Raw genomic sequence first — 19,819 nt, 5'->3', positions numbered from 1 at the left:
ATGCTGGCTTACACACATTCCTCTTCATCGTGTAAGCCACAGCCTTCTGAAGTACCTCATAAGATGAGCTACTGTGTCTGCTGTTGTTCCCAACAACCAAAATCCTTATTGATCAGAAACAATGACATTTTTCTCATCAAGTAAAACTATTGTTAGATTAGGTATAAACTTAATTTGTCCAAAGTATTTATCTGAAAATTTGAAAAATTCAGCTTATTATTATTTGACAAGATGAATAGCATGAACTTTAAATAATTATTTTTAAAGATTTGACTGTAGCTGTTCTTCCAAAGTTTTGCTGGTGAAGCAAAGTGTAGGCTATGGCCCCTGCAGAGAGTTTGGAAATCCCTGGGTCAAATGATTCCTTTTCAATTTTAACATTCTGGGATCGATAAGGTTTTGACCTCAGTATCCAAGGCTGAATAGCTGAAATCTGACTCTTTCCTCATCCTCTTTTCTCTTACTTCCTGTTCTTCTATGTCTCTCCCTCTTTTATTCCTCCCCTTTTCTTTCCTTTGTCTTTGGTATGCCAATGGTACCCACAGGCTTTGCTGAACCTACTTGAGGCCCTGTAGGTTAAGGTTTATACTTACCCCTGCTCTGCTGTCTCTTGGTACCTTTTTGGATTCAGTTTGTCAACTAAATTTCAGTTGAATTCAATAAACTGGATTCAGTTTACCAACTACCACAGCCCTGAATGCCCTTTGGCTCCAAATAATCTTTACTCAGCATCATCTGATTACCTCGATGGAGAAATATCTCTCACTCAAAGGTTATATTATTTAGTTACCTATAAAAAAGGTACTTGCTCTGCAAATAACTCCAATTTCCATTAATTCAATTTAATCCAACAATCATTTATGAAGAACCTACTAGCAAAGCACTATACCAGGGATACCAAGAGAAAAAAAAGACCAAGCTCCGGCTTTGTAAAAGCTTACACTCTGTACTGTATCAGACAGGATGCAACATGTAAACAATCCAGTGTGTGCATGGCTATTTGAGGAGCTCTTAACAACTAGGGGCATCAGGAAGGTTCTCCAAAGAGCCAGACGAGCAGATGAAGGAGATCGTTTAGCAGATTTAGCAGATGCTAAACAATGGAGGTTAATAGCAGGAAGTGCCTCTTTCCATACATGGGGGAGCATTTGAGCAAAGGGCCCAGAGGGAGGCCCAGAGACAGGCCCCAGATCAAGTTTGAGGAATAGTAAGCAGGTGAAATTGGTGAGAACAGACTTGGGGAGTACTATGAAAGAGGCCTGGAAAAGAAAGCTGACTAGGAAGGGCTGGCAAGGCTAAAAGAAGGAAGACTGGAAGGTAGGAGTTCCTGGGATTCATCCAGCCAAGGGTTCTGGGAACATTAGTGAATGACAGCATTGTCAAGGGACCTGGTGAGGATCACCTGATTGTTTGATCAGAAGCATCAAGGCGCCCAGGGAGGAAGGCACCACAATTTCCCATTAGGTTTCAGCAGAGAATCCTGCTCATCAAAGACTTGGGCCTTGCAGTGCCCATCAGGCTACTGACTGACTCCAGTTTGTTCTTGCTGCTACAGTCCAGACAGAGTAGCAACCTCTGAGGAGACACTATTCCCTCTGTCAGTGCTGGAAAAGAAAATTCTCACCCACAAAGCCCTTCACCTTCATTGCCAAAGAATTCAACATGCGTTTTTATCAATTGATATGACCCTCAATCAGTCAGTCAATCAACAAGCATTTGTTAAACACTTCCTATGTATCAGACTATGCTATGCTGAGTGCTGGGAATACAAAGACAAAGCTGACATTCTAGTAGGGGAAGCACATTACATATGTCGGCTGTCCCAAAAGTCTTTTAAGCTTTAGTAAGCTTAGAGTTACCCTTAGACTTTTGGAATGCTCTGTCCCTAAGACATTTATTACAGAAGATACCTTTCTCTTCCTTCTACATTCCAGTCAGATGGAATTATTTGCTCTCCGGACTGTTGGCCTTTGCCTCTGTCCAGCTGCTGTACCTTGAGGACTACTAGGCCCTTCCATCTACTTTGCGGCGGGACCCTCCTAGGTGTTGATTCATCCAAGAATAACGTGAGCTCCTTAAGAACAGAAGCTATCTTAGTGCTTGGTGATGATGGTTGACATTTATATGGCATTAACTATGTTCCAGGTACTGTGTTAAACGCTTTACCATAATGATCTCATTTGATCTTCACAACAACCCGAGGAGACAGGTGCTATTATTGTCCCATTTTACAGATGAGGAAACTGAGGCAAATAGCTGTTAAGTGACTGGCCCTGGATCACACAGCTAGTAAGTATCTGAGGCTGGATTTGAACCCAAGTCTTCCTGACTCCAGGTCTAATGCTCTATCCACTATGGTGTTTTGATTGTAGTAAGTACTTAATATTAAAAAAAAATATTTTTTCCCTTTCATTCATTCATAGAATTTAGGGCTATGAGGGACCTTGAGAAATAAATGAGTCCAACTACCTCCCTTGGGGATGATGACAATGAAGCCTGAGAGTGACTAGTAGCAGAGCTAGGAATGGAACCCAGCTTGTGTAATGCCCAAGCCAGGACTTACTGTACTCAGCCATGCCCTTCCCCACACAAGGCTGAATCAGGCCTTTATCTCCCAAGCTCCTGTCCTTTGTCCTTTGATTGTCCTTCCACCTGGTCCTCTTTCACCTCTTTTATCCATCTGTCTCTTCTGATTTCTCTCCTTCCTCAATTAGTGTCACCAACTTATTTACCTTGCTGCAGAAAATGGAGCTGATAAACTGCAAAAAGCAGCCAGGTGAGGGGCGGCTAGGTGGCGCAGGTGAGTAAAGCACCGGCCCCAGAGTCAGGAGGACCTGAGTTCGGTTCCGGCCTCAGACATTTAACACCCACACAAACACTCTGAGTGAATGAAAAATGGGATAAGAGAGAAAGGTCAAGCCCAGAGTAACCTTTCACCAGATTCACTGAGTCAGGAGGGGAAAGGCCCAGAGCAACCTTTCACCAGGTTCACTGAGTCAGGCAGATCTGAGGAGGAGTCCAGCTCCTGATAGGATGAGCAGGAAAGAAGACCACACTAACAGATGACCAGATGTAGGAAGTTAGGGCATATGGGAAGTTGTTAAAGATGCTCCATTGAGTGGAGGGAGTAGAGGCATCAGGAAGAGGCAAAGAAAGGGGCCAGGGTTCTGGATCTGATGCTGCCTGGGCTGATGGGGCCCAAGCTACGTCAAGATCCAAGCTTTGTTGCTTAAACTCCCCTGGACCATAGACTCCAAGAGAGTAGTCCTGAATCTCCTTTCACTACTGGAATTCCTTCACGGGAACTTAAAGTCTTTGTTTCTCACTAGGAGGGTGAAGTTTGGGGTTTTTTTTGTTTGTTTGTTTGCTTTATCTTTATCCACAGTAGGTTTTTTGGTTGTTAAGTCATTTTTCCATTGTGTCCAACTCTTCATGATCCCCTTTGGGGTTTTCTTGGCAGAGATACTTGAAGTGGTTTGCCATTTCCTTCTCCAGCTCATTTTACAAATGAGTAAATGGGGAAAACAAGATTAAGTGATTTGCCCAGGGTCACACAGCCTAGTAAGTGTCTGAAGCTAGATCTGAACTCATGAAGATGAGTCTTTCTGGCTCCAAGCTCAGTGGTCTATCCACTTTGCCACCTAGCTGTATCCACAGTGGTAACTACTAGCAATTGCTATGCTAGTCAAGGTCATATTTATTGGGAGTACAGATGGAAGGAAGTGACTGAAGAGGGAAAAATCCCCAGAGAAGACATACAGGTCTACCATGACGTCTTGGACCAGAAGGGCCTTCTCTGGCTGGGCAGTCAGAGTTATCAAAAAACAAAAAAAAAAAACCACAAAGGGAATTGCAGATCTTTTGTTTTTACCTCCCCAGGAGTGCTTAACAAGGGAATACTCACTTAGGCCATATGTCAGTAGAAGGGTGAGGGGCATGATCCCCTTGCATTAGGAAAGGACCAGAACTAACTACTTCACAATAAAATGTAAATGGAAAATAAGACTTTAAATAACATTGCTCCTAAACATATTTTACCTTTCCTAGGTATATCAGTCTAAACTACTGTAGCAGCAAGCACCCCAGTGTCCCCAGGGTGGCTGCCAACACAGGTTCTTAGATCTGCTTTTCTAAAGGAAAGCAACTCAAAATGGGTTAACAAGCTTACTTTAATCAATCAAACATATCATTTACTTTGTTCAGGGGAAAAAGTCCGCACCCCGAACTTCAGAGTATACAGACAGAAGTTACAAGAAAACAGAAAAACTTATCAAGCAGACAGGCCTCCAACTGTCTTGACCATTACATCCATACCTAGTCAGTTACCAGAGAGGGAAGCATCAACATCTGGGTTTTTCAAAGCTGGGGAGCTCTCAATGTCTGCCCAGAATCTCATCTGGTCAAATCACACAACACTTCTCAAAGTGAGCCCCAAAGCAAAGTCTCACATCAGGGATTATATAGCCTTCTCCTGAGTCAGAGAATGTAACAACCCTCTTGACCCACTGCCCAATCACAAAGCACCAAGGTGTGGGCATTCCTGAAAAACAAGCCTCCCACCAAAGGCTCCAGGTGCACTTAACCTAGGGGCAGAGAAGATCTTAAAAATTTACATTCCTATAACAACTATAGGAATGATAGTAGTAAAATTTCAGGCAGCAGGGAGTAGCTGTGTTGGGGAGGGGCAACAAGACCTTCTACAAATCCACATGGAATCCCACCCCCTAGGCAGATACCTGCATGCAGGATGCCTCTGATTCTGTACATTTCTCACTTACCCTAACAATTTGACAATCTATTTACTATCCATTTACTTATGTTTTTTTTATAAACTGGTTTTTAGAAAACACATATATGATTTTTCAAGTTTTATTTATCCACCAAGGAAAACAGGGAAGTATTTGGGTATTTTGGAAAAACTGACTCCAAGCACAGATCTGGGTTCATTTCTGAGTTCTATATCTCCCAATGCATCCTGAGCCATCTCCAGTCATCCTGATGAATATCTGGCCACTGGACCCATATGGCTCTGGAGGAGAAAGTGAGGCTAGTAACCTAGCACAGCCCTCCTTCCCTCAAATCCAAGTCAATTGCAAGTTATGTCATCATTTACCTGATGTCATGGTCCTCTTCAAGAATGAAGGCCAAACACAACAACCTCTAGAGGGTTCTGATTCAGTTACTTACCAGTCATTTACTAGACACTGGGCAAAGATGTGTCTGTAGTCAAGCTAGATTATGAAGGACAAACCAAGAAGCTACTAGAAGGAATGGAAAACACATTTTGTGTCACCTGGGATGAACACCTGACTTTTTGTCTGCTTTGGGTGTTAGTTTCCCCATCTGTTGTGTAGACATAATATTACTCATGCTACCTATGTCATAGAATTCTGAGAAATCTCCAATACACAATCTTTATTCTAGTCAGTCAGATTTCCTTGATGTTTCTTGTCTTTATTATTGATTCCATGCCTTTGCTCATGTGGACACCCCTCTATGAAATACATATCTATTCACCTAATTCTACCCACTTTAAATCTCCAATAGAAGTCCCTTTCCTTTCAAGATTTCCCCCATCAATTTCCAACCAATATTGATCTTTTTTCACTGAACATTCATTGTATTTATAGTCAGACACAGTTTTGCCCGTGTTGAGTAATTACCATGTTATTTTGTCTTCCCAAATACATTCTAAGTACCTTGAAGGTAGTTAGGATGTCTTTTTTTCAGGGTTCTCCTAAAATACAGAGTATGCTATTGAACTTGTAGTAGCTATTTAATAAATATTTGGTGATTAATTGTTGTAAGAGAAAGGGCACTCAGAATCAGTCAAAAGATCTACATTTGAGGGGCCTTTATCACTTAGTACTAACTAGTATCACTTTGGGCAAAGTCTCAAACTTATTGAATCTTATTTTCCTCATCCTCTGTCCTGGTCATAGCATGTCTAGGGTACTATGTTTTATTTTTGCCTTCTACATATTAGAAAGGACAGCCAAGATGATGAAAAGCCTTGAGTCCATGATGTATAAGGACTGGCTGGAGGAACTAGGTGTGTTTAGCTTTGAGAAGTCTCAGATTAGATATATGACAGCTGCCCTTGAATCCAGAAAAAGAGAGGTTCTGATAAGATAAAGGACAGTATAATCAGCAGAGAAAAAGTGCACTAAAAGAAAGACTCCCTTTCCCCCTTAAAGAAAAACACCCAAAATACAAAAAAACAAACAAACCCAGGACTTAACAGTCCTGACAACCTATGACGATCCCCTGTGACTCTCTTAGATCTTCCATGGAAATTTTGACTGGGAATTTGGAATGAAGGGGAATGTGGGATAAAAATCATTACACATAATCCAATGTGGACCAGAAATACAGATTTATAGATACCATTACCAAACAGCTAGTAAACTTCTTCCCTTCCCCCGCAAAAATCCCATTATTCTTCTAAATTTCCCTACTTCAGTCAAAGGTATGACCATCCTTCCAGTCACATAGCTTTGAAACCTTGGTATTATCCTTGACCCTCCAGTTCTCTTCTCTCCCACCCCCATAAACCATCAGTTGACAAATCTTGCCATGTCCTCTCACACTTCTCCCTCTTTTTTCACTCACTTGGTTACAACCCTCGTTTCTCCTGTCATCACCTCTCTCCTGGACCACTGGACCACCTCCCAGTTGGGAAGGGGACAGGCCTTTATATAGCACTGCTATGTGCCTAGAAGCATACTAAGCACTTGTAAACAAATCTTTCATTTGGTCTTCACAATAACCTTTCTGTCTTGCTAGGTGCTATCTTTACCCCCATTTTACAAGGAGGAAACTGAGGCAGACAAGTTAAGTGACTTGCCTAGGGTCATATAGGGTCATTTAAACCTCACACAACCATTCGAGGTAAGTGCTATTATTATCCCCACTTTATAGTTGAGGAAACTAAGGCAGTCAGAGATTGAGACTTGCCCAGGTGCATACAGTGGGTGTCTGGTACTAGATTTGAATTCAGGTCTTCCTGACTCCAGGCCCAGTGCTCCAGCCACTGTTCTACCAGCCACCTCCATTGTCTCCCCCCAAAACTTTCCTTGCAAAGGTCAAAGTGACTGATCTAAAGTTCAGGTTTGATCGTGCTGCCCCACTGTTCAGTAAACTCCAGTGGCTTTCCTATTAACTCTAGGATCAAATATAAACTCTGACATTGAAAGCCCCATATAATTTGTCCCCAACCTACCTGCCTGTACTTAAACTTACTTGGCAGTCTCACCGAACCAATCAATAAACATTTATCAAGAGCCTACCACGAGTTAGACTCCGACTCCGTGCTTAGTGCCAGGGATACAATGAAAGGCAGAAGACAATCCCTGCCCTTGAGGAGCTTACAATCTAATGGGGGAGAAAATAAGCAAACAAATAAATATGTAAAGCAAGCTATATACAGGATAAATAGGAAATAATTAAGAGGGAAAGCACTAGAATTAAGAGGGGTTGGGAAAGGCTTCCTGTAAAAGATGAACTTTCAGTCAACACTTAAAATGCCAGGAAGGTCAGGAGAAGAGAGAGAGCATTATAGAAATGAGGGACAGCCAGGATTACCTGACTTGTTCTCATATTTAATCTTACTATCTTGGGCAACCAGCCCTGGAGTCAGGAGGACCTGAGTTCAAATGTGACCCAGATACTTAACACTAGCTGTGTGACATTGGGCAAGTCACTTAACCCCAATTGCCCTGCCTTCCCCCCTCCAAAAAGACCAAAAAAAAATCTTACTATCCCAAACTCTACAGTAATCTGAAAGTATGTTCATATATTTTCATATTACTGCAATTTTGTAAGAACTTCATAATTAATATCTCATTAATCAGTTGGTTTGAACCCCTACTCTAATTCATTAAATGTTATTTATTGAATAAATGAGAGAAACCTCCTTTCCCAATACTAGTTACTCATCTCTCTATATAGTAAATACTTTAATTTCCTACGATTAAATATCCAAATTACTAAATATATATCACATTAAGATGAAATCTATAATAAAACAAACACATAATTATTTATACTATTTTAGCTATGAGAAAGATCATAGTCACCTGAAATTCTCACTTTAATAACAGATAACTGATTTTAAAAAATTGTTTATTATGAATTTAAACACCAAATGAAATGGGTCTTTCCATAATCAAAGCAAACAGAAAAAGTCTTGATTGTCAATGAAACTGGAGATCTTTATTCTGTTCAGCTTGCTTTTCATTTGAATAATATAATAAATTTTGTAATTTTGCTTTCAAAATGGTCCTGCTTTTCTATGTCCCCTCTCTTCCTCCTTATTAGTATATTTTATGCTAATTACTAAAATTTTAACCTCATTCTCATTAATCAGTTGGTTTGAACTTTTACTCCAATTTGTCAAATATTATTTATTGAATAAATTGGAGAAAGATCCCTTTTAGTATTAGTTACTTATCTCTTTCTATATATGTATTAATTTCCTTAATATTCTATGATTAAATAAATATTAGTTATTGAATATATAGTTTATTATCATGAAATCAATAATAAAACAAATACATAGATATTTTGGCTATGAGAAAGATCATATCTAGTCATTTGAAATCCTTACTATAATAAAACATGACCTTATTTTTTTGGAGGGAGGGAGGCAAGGCAATTAGGGTTAAGTGACTTGCCCAAGGTCACACAGCTAGTACATGTATCAAGTGTATCTGAGGTCTTATTTGAACTCTGGTCTTCCTGACTCTAGGGCCAGTGCTCTGTATTCGTTGTGCCACCTGGATGTCCCTAACTTTATTATTTTTTTTAATAAGTTTTTATTCTGAATTTTAACACTCTATAGAAGCTAGTTGGTGTAATAATTGGAACACTGGGCCCAGAGTCAGAAAGTTCACATCTGGCTTCAGACATTGACTAGCTCTGTGATCTTGGACAAATCACTTACCCTCTGTTGCCTCAATTTCCTCATCTGTAAAATGGGGATGACAATATCACCTACCTCACAATGTTGTTGTGAAGATCAAACGAGATAATATTTATAGGCATTTAATAAATGCTTGGTCCCTTCTCCCCTTCCCAAATGAAATGGGCATTTCCATTTTTTAATAGAACAGAAAAAATAGATTGTACACGAAACTGCAGATCTCTATTATGATTAGCTTGTTTTTCTTTTAAATATGTAATACATTCAACTGAAATTTTGCTTTCAGAGCAGTCTTGTTTTTCTGTGCTTCCTTCTGGCCTACTTTCTTTTCCTTTGTTTCTTTGTTTCTTTCTAAGACTTAACATTTATTAAGTACCTTTAGTGTGAAAGGCACAGTGCTAGGCACTGGGGCAATATACAAAGATTGACACAAACATTTCTGCCCTCAAGAGGGCTTAAAGCCTAATATGGAGTTATATGTAATTTTTTTAAAAAAAGATAAAATGAAGGAATAATGACCTCCATTCTTTACTGTTCCAAGTCTTGACCAATTGTCATTCCCACCTACCCCTAAACATAATTAATATCAATTTTCAATTAACAAGCCATCCCTTTCATGATCAGGCATTTCAATCACTATTAATTAGTTCTCTGTAGAGGAATAACTTTAACCAGATAGATATGGGAAGTCACTCCATTAATACTCTGAAAACAGGATACAAATGAATTTTTAATTAATTCATCCCTTTAAATGACCAGGCAATTCAATCATTATTAATTAGTTCTCCACAAAAAACCCTAACAACCTAAATAGATACGGGAAACACTTCATTAATATTTTGAAAACAGGGCAACGCCTGAAGGTGACGAATTACTTTTGCCAACTATCCCTATTTTTATTACTTGGATTCCCTAATTTCCTCACTCCCAATTTGCCTGGCAATCCTGGCTGTCAATAACTATTTTAGCCATTGTGCTAATAACCAAGGCCCCCCAGAAATGTCCAGCTGGGCTTTCTCTCCAAGACACATAAATCTCATTAAGTAGATGATTAAAGTTACAACACTCAGCCACATCCTCAAGAACTTTTCCTACATGGGAAAAGCTTCACACAGTATGATACTTGGTTTTACTCAAGCCTCTTCTTTTCCAAGACAGAAAACACAAAACCAAGGAATGGAATAGAATGCTGTTTTCTAGATGAAAACAATGAAACCTAGAACTAGATCACTTGGCCCTTTTTCTTCTTATATCCTCCCAGTTCAAAATGCTAACACTTCATTGCAAGCATCCTCTTTGACCTGCAGTTAGGTTCCACACATTCAAGCCTCAGTGCAATCTTTTTGGTGATCATTGCCTTTTTCTGGAAAATTGGTTTTGTTTGACCACCATAACCTCTTGACTTCTGATTATATTGCCTTTTCACTTGCGCTTACAGGGAATCCTTTCTTTTCTTGTGCTGCCACTTTGTGAGGCTGGTGGTTGCCACATTTTTTTGCAAAAAAATGTTCTGCAGGGACATTCACCGAAAGGCTAAACTGGGCTTCCAACTGGGCTTCTCTGATGTCCACGTCGCTGGGATCCCTCCACCAGGCCTCACAGATCAGCTTTGATGGATGACAGTGGGAGGTATCCTTTTACTTTTTAAAAAGGGGGTATCAACAATTTTCTCTCTCTTTCCTGTATCTCTACTCCACCCTTCCTCCCCATTGGGTAAAAAAGAAAAACAAGGCCCCTACAAAAATATCCAAAGTCAAGAAGAACAAATCCTTATACTGCCTTTGCCTGACAACGTAAGATGTATGTCATTTTCTGTATCTTGAGTTCTCTCTGTCAAGAGGTAAGTAGCATCCAGTCCTCGATATAAGTTCTAAATTCAGTCTCTCAAGAAATTCCATTTTTAGACCTTTTCATTTTTCCTCTTCTTGGTCACCACAGGCAAAAATCTCTCCAGAACAATACTTATAAATTGCTATTTCTCCAATTCTTTACAGAATTTTTATTTTTACAATAAAATAACAAGACAATTATGGATATGGATATCACTTTCTGTCTTTCCCATTGATTCTGCACAGATCAAAGTTAATATACTCCTACTCTCCCTGATGTCAGAGGGAGAAGCACCCCTATTCCATTCGGCTCTTATTAACTAGTCTTTGTGCTAGAGGCTAAAAAAACATTTCCTCTCATAGCCAAAAATTTCCAGTCTCTGAGAATCATTTGGGGGCATATCAAATCCATATTAATTGTAAATATAAATCACTTCTAATAAATGTTATATATATCATTCCCCTTCCTATAGTCTACATGTCAACCAAACTGGCCTTCCTTTACCTCATAACTGATATTTCATCTCCTATCTTTATATCTTTGCATTGGTTTTCAGACCTCGAATGTATTTCTTCCTTACCTCTGTCTTGCAGAATCCTTTGCTTCCTTCATCACCCATTTTAAACACCTCTCTTTACATGGAAACTTTCTTCAAAGTCCCCTGCCCCAACCCCCCTTATCTTATGTATATATATATATATCTCCTCTGATAGAATATAAACTTTTGGAGGGTAAAGGCTGTTTCACTTCTGTCTTTGTATCCAGAGAACTTATGACAGTACCTGGCATATAACAGATGTTTAAGGAATGCTTGCTAATTTGATAGGAAAGGTCTCTTATTTAAGGCAACGGTCATATTACTGTGGAGAAATCCATAGGTTATATTTCATAGTGAAGGGATAGAGATATAGGGTTGATTTGAAGTGAAGAAGATTAACCCCAGGACTGCTCCAGGGGGCTCCCAAGCACACAGTGCAGCTATGCAGGAGAGGTACCCAAATTTATGGGCAGCATGTGGCCCTTGACTTTCCTGCATATGGCCTAAACCAGATTAAAATGTAATTGGAAAACATTTAACGAAACAAAGTACAATAAAACACAGATAATATTTATTACATTTTAAAGCTAAGTCAATATGCAACCTCCAGAGATCCTTATGTATGGCTTAGTGTCCCCTCTTTCTTTCTGAGTTTGACACCACTGTTTAAATGATCTTTGAGCTACCTGAATATACTCAGCTTCAATTCTACTGGAAACAGGGATGGTTGTGAAGAGGCTGATCCCTGTGATCTCACGACCCAGACCTTGGTATAGACTGAGATGGGGGTTGGTTGCACAAGGTTTAGCCCAGAAGGGCTTTTGGTCTTTGGGAGGAAATGAGTCTAGGGATTAAATGGAAAGTACTCGAAGTCTGTGTCTTGTAAGAATAATTAATGTTCCTGCTTTTATCTTAATCTGTAATTTGAGCTCTCCCTACCCTTGGAGTTGTTACCATGGCAACTTGAGGCACAGGAAATGTTTGACCACTGGTGGGCAGGCATTTCCCTGAGTTTCCTAAATACCCTTGAATTTGACTTTGGTAGGTTGGCAAAGCCCGAGCCATGGGTGGCTGAGGAGCCCAAGCGGTCAGGTCGAGAGACAAAGAAAAGAGGGAAAAAATATTGCTTGGGATCATTGTGTACCAGGACTCATCACTGGGCTGGAGCTAAAAGAGACCTCAGAAATCAATTAGTCCTGCCTATACATTTTACTCATTTAGAGGAGGAAACTGAGGTCCAGGGATGTTATGTGATTTTCTCAAGGTCACATAAGTAGCAAGACACAAAGGTGGGATTTTTAACCCAGAACCTCCAGAGCCATTGCTGTACAAGGTCCCGATATAAAAATGCTAGAAAGGTTGGTGCCCAGTATGAGCTTGGACGCTTGACAGACAGTAACAACAGCTCTTCTTTCTCCCTCACACTCCAGATCTGCTCATTGCTAAGTCTTGTCAATTTTCCACCACACATTACTGATGTCCCTTTTCTCCACTCTTACAACTAACACCCTAATTTAGCCTCTTGTCACCTCTCACCTCCATTTGCCTCCCTCTTCATTCCATTTTCTACCTTACGTATTAACCTGGCAGCTGTGGACATATACCACCCACTAAATTTCCAAGTGCAGCCTGAATCAGATTAAAAATGCAACTGGGAAATGTTTAAAAAAAATAAATAAGAAGACAATACAACAAAGATAGTGTTCATTTCTAGTTCGTTATTATTATTTATAATAATGATAGTAACAATATTTATTTAAATAGCACCTTAAGCTTTGCAAAGTGCTTTACAATTCTGTTATCTCATTTGATTACAAATTATTTCCTTTGAGAGTTCTACAGTCTAGCCTATCTGGCCAACTCACTGTTTCTCATAGGTGATATCCCCCTCCTTCCTCCATGCTTTTACCCAGGCTGTCCCCCATACAGAGAATGACCTGCTTTTCCTCCTCAGCTTTGTTATTTAGAATCCCCTCATTCCCTTCAAGTCTCAGTTCAGGATGCATCAATTATATGAAGCCTTTTCTTGTCCCTTCAACTGTTAGTGTTCCCCTGCTGAATTGCTTTATATTTAATTATGTGTGTGCATGTTTGCTTCCCTCTTGTAGAAGTTCCTTGAGGGCAGAGAAATTTTTTTATTTTATGCAGTACTAAGCACAGGAAATGCTTAATAAATTCTTGCTGAATTTTTGGGGAAAGAACAAATTGAATAAACCTGTATTTCTTCATGTCAAAAACTTGAGTTCAAATTCTGAATTTCAATTCTTAGAAAGTAACTTCCTAGCTCTTAGCCTCAGCTTATGTCATCGTTGTTATTTGGTCCTTTCAGTCATGTTGGACTCTCTGTGACCCAATGTATATAAAGAGGATTTTAGTGTATGTAAGGTGGGTTTTTGTCATTCTTTTAAAGATACTAGTTTCCAGGATCTACGGCCATAACAATCTCTAGTTCCCAGGCTCATGGTTTGTAAACATCTCCACCATGCTTGTGCATCATATTATAATCTTAAGATAATGTAAACATTTGAGTTCAGCCGGCAAATAAATACCCATTGTACTTGCACTGTGCTAAGTCATCATGATACTGCTAAAGTTAATGTAAACTTGTGAGGCTATTGCTGGCAAATTGCTTTCTTTGTCTGTTACCCTATAAATCAAGTAGGCATTGGTCAGTAAAGGGGAAATAGGAATGCACAAGGGGAATGTGCATGTATGCTTGCCTCAACTGGTCCCCATCAAGGTTTAGGGGGATTTGTTACTGTGTGTCAGTGTCGACTGGCCCAAACTGAGACGTAGTGGACCTGTAAGAGTTATAGCTCCTCCTATATTCTCACACACACGCTCTTTTGAGAAGAGTAGTTAGGGGATGCTATAGGAGTTTGTGCTCCCATCATCAGCAACCCCTTTCCAAAGACAAGAATAAAGTAAGCTTAATTAGCCCCTTATTACTTCTCTGGTGCCATCCTTCTACTGCCCAGATCAAGAGTGAACCTGCAGACATCTGCTAGAAAAACTCCCGCTCCCATGGCACCCACCTGACACCCCATTTGGGGTTTCCTTGGCAAAGATACTGAAATGGTTTGCCATTTCCTTCTCCAGCTCATTTGATAGATGAAGAAACTGAGGCAAACAGAGTTAAATGACTTGCCCAGAGTCACAAGCTTGTAAGTGTCAGAGGCCAGATTTGAACTCAGGTCTTCCTGACTGCGGGCCAAGCGCTCTATGCAGTCATTCTATCCACCACCTAGCTGCCCTTCACCTCAGCTTTCCTCATTTTAAAAATGAATAGAATGAACTAGGTGGTTGTTAAAGTCCTGTCTAGCTCTCTAAATATGGCCAATCAATCAAATAAAAAATATTTATTAAAATATCTGCTATGGGTTAGCCATTGTGATGGGCAATATGAACTATGTGAATATGAAGAATATCATCTTGTGAATAAGTCACCTAGGTGAATTAGAAATAATATTTCTAAGTAATAGTGAGTTCACTCGGTCCCTAAGTTGCCTGAACTCCCCATGAACCCCAACATATATTGAAAGCATGTTTATTTCCTCAAACTTGCTTGCTTGTGTACCTGCATGTGTTTTGGCTGTACTTTAGTTCCTGGAACTAGCCATTTCTGGGACATAAACAAGGCTGTGAGGAGAACTGGCTATTCTCTCAGCCTTGAAACTTGATTAACAACAACCCTACGGCCCATGTGGAGTCTACACAAGGAAGTTAAGACACAACTAGATTGGAAATCGTGTCAACAAAGCTTGGCACAGAAACTTTTAGCTTGGCAGCCTGCCTTCTGTGCTGGCTGCTTGCCTTTTTTTTCTCACCCTATAAAAATCCTTACTTCCAACTGCCTCTTTGGGATCTCACCCACGGAGAGGACGCTCTGCCTGGACTTTCCCCATCCAGACTCTGAGGCTGCAGCTCTGGGATCCCCCGGCCACTGTTGGAAGAGTTGGTGCTCCCCTGGATCGGTGATGCTTTCTTTATCTTGGCTTTCTGTATTAGGGATAATATTTCTGTGTGTATGTTATTTTGTATAATTGCTTGGTATTTCTGCTATGGCTGCTACATCCCCTGCTTTTGCCCCTAAATAAATTACTTTTACTCTTAATGATTTGGGACTGTGTCATTTGTAGGTGCGAATCCAAACCCCATTAATAAAATCTCAAAACTCTAGGTCAATTCACTCATTCCATGTGAATATGAACAATAATATAAACATATGTATGTGTATGTACATAGTAACTTAATAGGTCGAGGAGGTTAAGCAGTTTGTCAGAAGTCATACAAAACAGAATAGAAGAATACAAAAGCATGAGAAGTTCTCTAAGATTAGTGTCAGAAGTATAAAAGTTCAGAATGAGCTAAGACTGATGAGGTGTCGAGGGCCAGTCTCTGACCCAGTCCATACATGGGAAGAAAGTGGTCCAGGGTTTCTCCCAAGCCAGCCCCCCATGAAGGCTATATTATGTCTTAAGATTGGCTCACCATCTCTTCCTGACTTGCAGGAGTTTAGGACGTGATAACCGAGCACTGACCCAGACATAGATGCATGCAAGGGAACAAGGACATTAAAACATACAGATTGCGTAATAAACAAGAACATTAAACATTTTTTCATGGGAACCTAAGAGATAATTGCTTTACATTCATTTATAAACCCTGCCCTCTGATCAATAAATCAGAACTCGTGTCCATCATTCCGCACTTCTTGGTTCGGCCTGTGCCCATTTTGATGCAGGCATGAATGGCACTGTGAACAAGGATTTAAGAAAAGTACCAGGTAGAGGAGGGACCTCCTGCAACTCCAGAGAACATAACTAAAGGTAGGAGGCGAAAGTAGGATTTTCTCTTAAGTTAAAAACTTACAGAGGGTAACTCACCAGGCTAATGAGTATGTGATAGGGATTAGTAGAAAATACAAACAAGCAAAGATTAGCCTGATCTCAAAAAAAAGCTCTCAGGAGAAAATGGGACAGGTACAAAATGAAAGTAGAGATTGTGAATGTTATCTAAGACTTTTAAAAAGATGTATCAGCAAGCACTCCAGCGTCCCCAGGGTGGCTGCCAACACAGGTTCTTGGATCTGTTTTGTTAAAGGAAAGCAAATCAAAATGGGTTAACAACCTTACTTTAATCAGTCAGATATGTATCATTTACCTCGTTCAGGGGAAAAGATCAGCACCCAGAACTTCAGAATACACAGACAGAATTATCAAGACAGAGAAACAGATCAAGTAGACAGTTTCCAAACTGTCCAACCATTATATCCATACCAAATCAACATCTGGGTATTTCAAAGCTGGGGGACTCTCAACAACGGCTTTCCAGAGTTTCATCTGATCAAATCACAGAACACTTCTCAAAATGAGCCCTAAAACAAAGCTACACATCAGGGCTTATATAGCCTTCTCCTGGCTCAGAGAATGTAAAAACCTTATTGACTTACTGGCCAATCATGAAGTATCTACTGAAACACAAGCCTCCCACCCCAGGCTCCAGGTGTACTTTAGCCTAGGGGCAGGGAAGATCTTTAAAATTTACATTCCCATTACAAAAGAATAGTAAAAGAAGGAGGAATACTTATCACCAATAGTCATTTACAAGAATTCTTGGAATGTGTAGAGCAAAAGGGGATTGTAGATTTGGTAACAGGGGATACAGTAGGGTGACAGAGGAATAAGAGACTTATGGAGGAGGGACTCCAGCATTTCCCCATTTCTGTCTTTTTTCTATGGAATATATTAATGATATGTTTAACATCAGAAATGAAAGTGAAAGGGGTGGCTCGAACCATTCGACGTGATACAGCTCTCTTTGTTGGAAACAGATAAAAAGAAAATGATCAAGTAAGTTTTATCTGGCCTCCATTCTGGAGGACCAAGCATAATGTCTGATTTTTGCAAACAATCTTTAATAATTTCTGAGTGCATTCTTCCTGTCATTTTCTCTATCTGTCTGTTTTGTTTATGTGTCTGTGTGAAAGAGTGAGTGAGTAATTTGACACCCTGTAAGGTTTAATATGAAGCTGGACTTTCTTTGGAAGGCTGTTATCTCTTTCCCTCTCCCTTCTTCCTCAGGCAGCAGGAGAGAGAAAGAGAGGGAAAAAGCATTTTATTTTATAGATTATATGATGGTCATATTAAGTCAGAGAGTATAGAAAGAAGTAGCAGGCATAAACTATTTGCATTGAAAAGTGTGAACAGAACTTTTAAGATTTTTAAAGGTTTGAAAATCTCTTTCTTCCTATCTCCACTCTGGCCAAGTTGAGTGAGGAGAAGGCAATAAGGGAATTTTTTCCCTCAGATCAAAGAGGCATACAAACAAGCATTTCCTGCCTTACCTATAAGAGAAAAATTTTGTGTATTCAGAATGCAACTGTAAGTCAATTGAATTCATGTCAAAAGTAAAAATGTCACTCCTAATTTGATGCTAAAGATAAGTCAGAATTTATTTTACTATTTGGCATTCAGGCAAATTGGATTAGTTTCTAACATCTGATAAGAAACACGAGGTTTTTTGGGTGTTCTAGTATGGGAGATAAGGGAGTAGGCGCCACTCCCCAAAATCACTTTTGCTTGGGAAGTCAAATCTATCACTTTGAAAGAAGTTTTTAAGGAGTTGACACATAAATAAAATTTACTGGAGTAAAAGTTAAATCAGCTAAAAGCATTTTACAAGAAATTTGGTCAAGTCTCTTGACCTAGAACAGATTAAAATAGAAAGTGCTGAAGAATAATAGGGAATTTAAGTTTCCCTCCCAAAATGACTAAAGGGTGAAAGCATAATAAATTTATCAAGGACCCCACTAGCAACAGCCCTGGGGCACTGAATCCCACACCTTTAAGCAAACAGATGAACCTCTCCATTCAAAACCTCTAAATACACAATCAGACTCTGCAGCTGTGAGGAGAGGAGAAAAATCTTTGTACTAGATAAGCCCAATTTTTTATCAATAATTTTTGCAAGTAATGATTTGGAAAGATAATTAATGTCATGATGTTGTTGTGTTGTTGTAGTCTTTTTAAATTGTAGAAAAATTGTCTCATTTAAAAATTAAGGGATCATTGTAAGCCAGAAATAGTGTTAAAGCAAATTTTTAAATTTGAATTTTGTTGAAACTAAAAGACAGAGGAAAAGTTTGTATAAAAACAGCTATGTCACTTAATGTCTTATAATATTTATATATGCTATATAGGAAACCAGGTATTTACACTTTCACCTGTAGTTAAAAAGGAGGTTATAGCTAAAGAAATTTGTTTATCATTTATGGAAATAATGCCTAAGTTACTTTACTGTTTTAATGCTGATACTTAAAATTGCTAATTGATTACTGTATGTGGAAAAGAGAAGACTGGTGAAAATTTTATTTGGATTAATTCAACTCATTTAGACCATTCCTTCTACATGTATGAGATTTGATGAAGCAGGGGCATCAACCCCTAGCCCCTCCCTAAAGTCCATCTCAGTTATTCTTATTTTGTAAAACTGACAAGGAAACTATCTCTAGAGGCAATGTCACTCAGCCTGAGAAAGAAACTTGTTTTAGTTATGTAGTCCCTAAATAATGAACCCAACTTGCTAAGAAAGTTGCAAAATATTAAAAGGATTTCTAACAATTGGCTTTTACACAGGGACATGTTGAAATTTGAGAAAGAAAAATGTCAAATGAAATTCTTTATGTAGGAGAAACCTAATAAATATTTGTTGTTTATTACAGCTCCATGGGAATAAAATTAACATGTTATATGATATGAGTTGTGATTGGTGAAAAATTGCTACTTAAAATAAAAAGCATTTAAGACTATATTTAATTCACATATTCTTATTTTTTCTTTCAATAGCAAAATTTCTATGATCAGAATACTTAGTCAGTAAAAGATATGAACTCTTTTGTGTTAACTTTATAGGAAATCTAGTATTATTTTTTATCAAGGACTAGAACATGTACAGATATTTAGGCTCACTTTATAATATTTCCATTGTTTAGAGTGATTCTAGTACTAATAGCTTTTATAAGTACCGTGATCAGCTTCTTAATTGTTGCCAATATAAAGATTCAATTACTATACTTTTTTGACTAAAAAACTTTGTGATATCTAAGAATTCTGCAATAGTTTGTTAATAAATACCTTTAGAATTTATGTTACTTATGTTACAACAATTTGGTTTAACAAAACTCTTAAAAGTTTTGTTTTTGCTTTTAGGTAAAAAACAGCTATCATTTTAAAACTTTTCAATTAATTTTCTTCATAAAAGTTTAGTGATCATTTATGAATTTTAAAACTCTTTTGAATAAAGGGGATATACTTTTAAAATTTCTTTTCAATCCCTAGTATGAATTTTTAGGAAGCTTACTAAAATTTTCATTTCCAAGACAATTTATAGCTAAGTTAAAGTAAAGTAGAACTGATTTTGCTGTTTTGATTTCAATGTATAGTCATTCCATGGCCTAAGCAAGAGTTACTTAGTGTCTGAACTTATTATATATAAAAGATTCGATTTTTGAAATACCACTTTCTTCC

At 38.7% G+C, this 19,819-nt stretch overlaps 1 protein-coding gene across 3 annotated transcripts in view; it reads right to left on the bottom strand.

The window, feature by feature from the left end:
* The window catches only part of FMO5 (flavin containing dimethylaniline monoxygenase 5), an 82,020-nt gene that overhangs the window by 31,433 nt on the left and 30,768 nt on the right, over positions 1-19,819 (bottom strand). Inside the window, exon 1 of one of the 3 annotated variants that reach the window (XM_069090194.1) lies at positions 594-625. The exons of the other annotated variants lie outside the window; for them this stretch is intronic. The gene's annotated coding sequence lies outside the window, so the exon portion shown is untranslated. Of the gene's footprint in view, positions 1-593; positions 626-19,819 lie in introns of those variants that run through there. 3 annotated transcript variants of the gene reach the window in all.

The sequence above is a fragment of the Petaurus breviceps genome, unplaced genomic scaffold, assembly GCF_028583685.1.
Source record: "Petaurus breviceps papuanus isolate PSGF00001 unplaced genomic scaffold, PetGlider_PUasm1.0 186, whole genome shotgun sequence".
Taxonomy (NCBI): Eukaryota; Metazoa; Chordata; class Mammalia; order Diprotodontia; family Petauridae; genus Petaurus; species Petaurus breviceps.
This window is presented reverse-complemented; position numbering and strand designations above follow the sequence as displayed.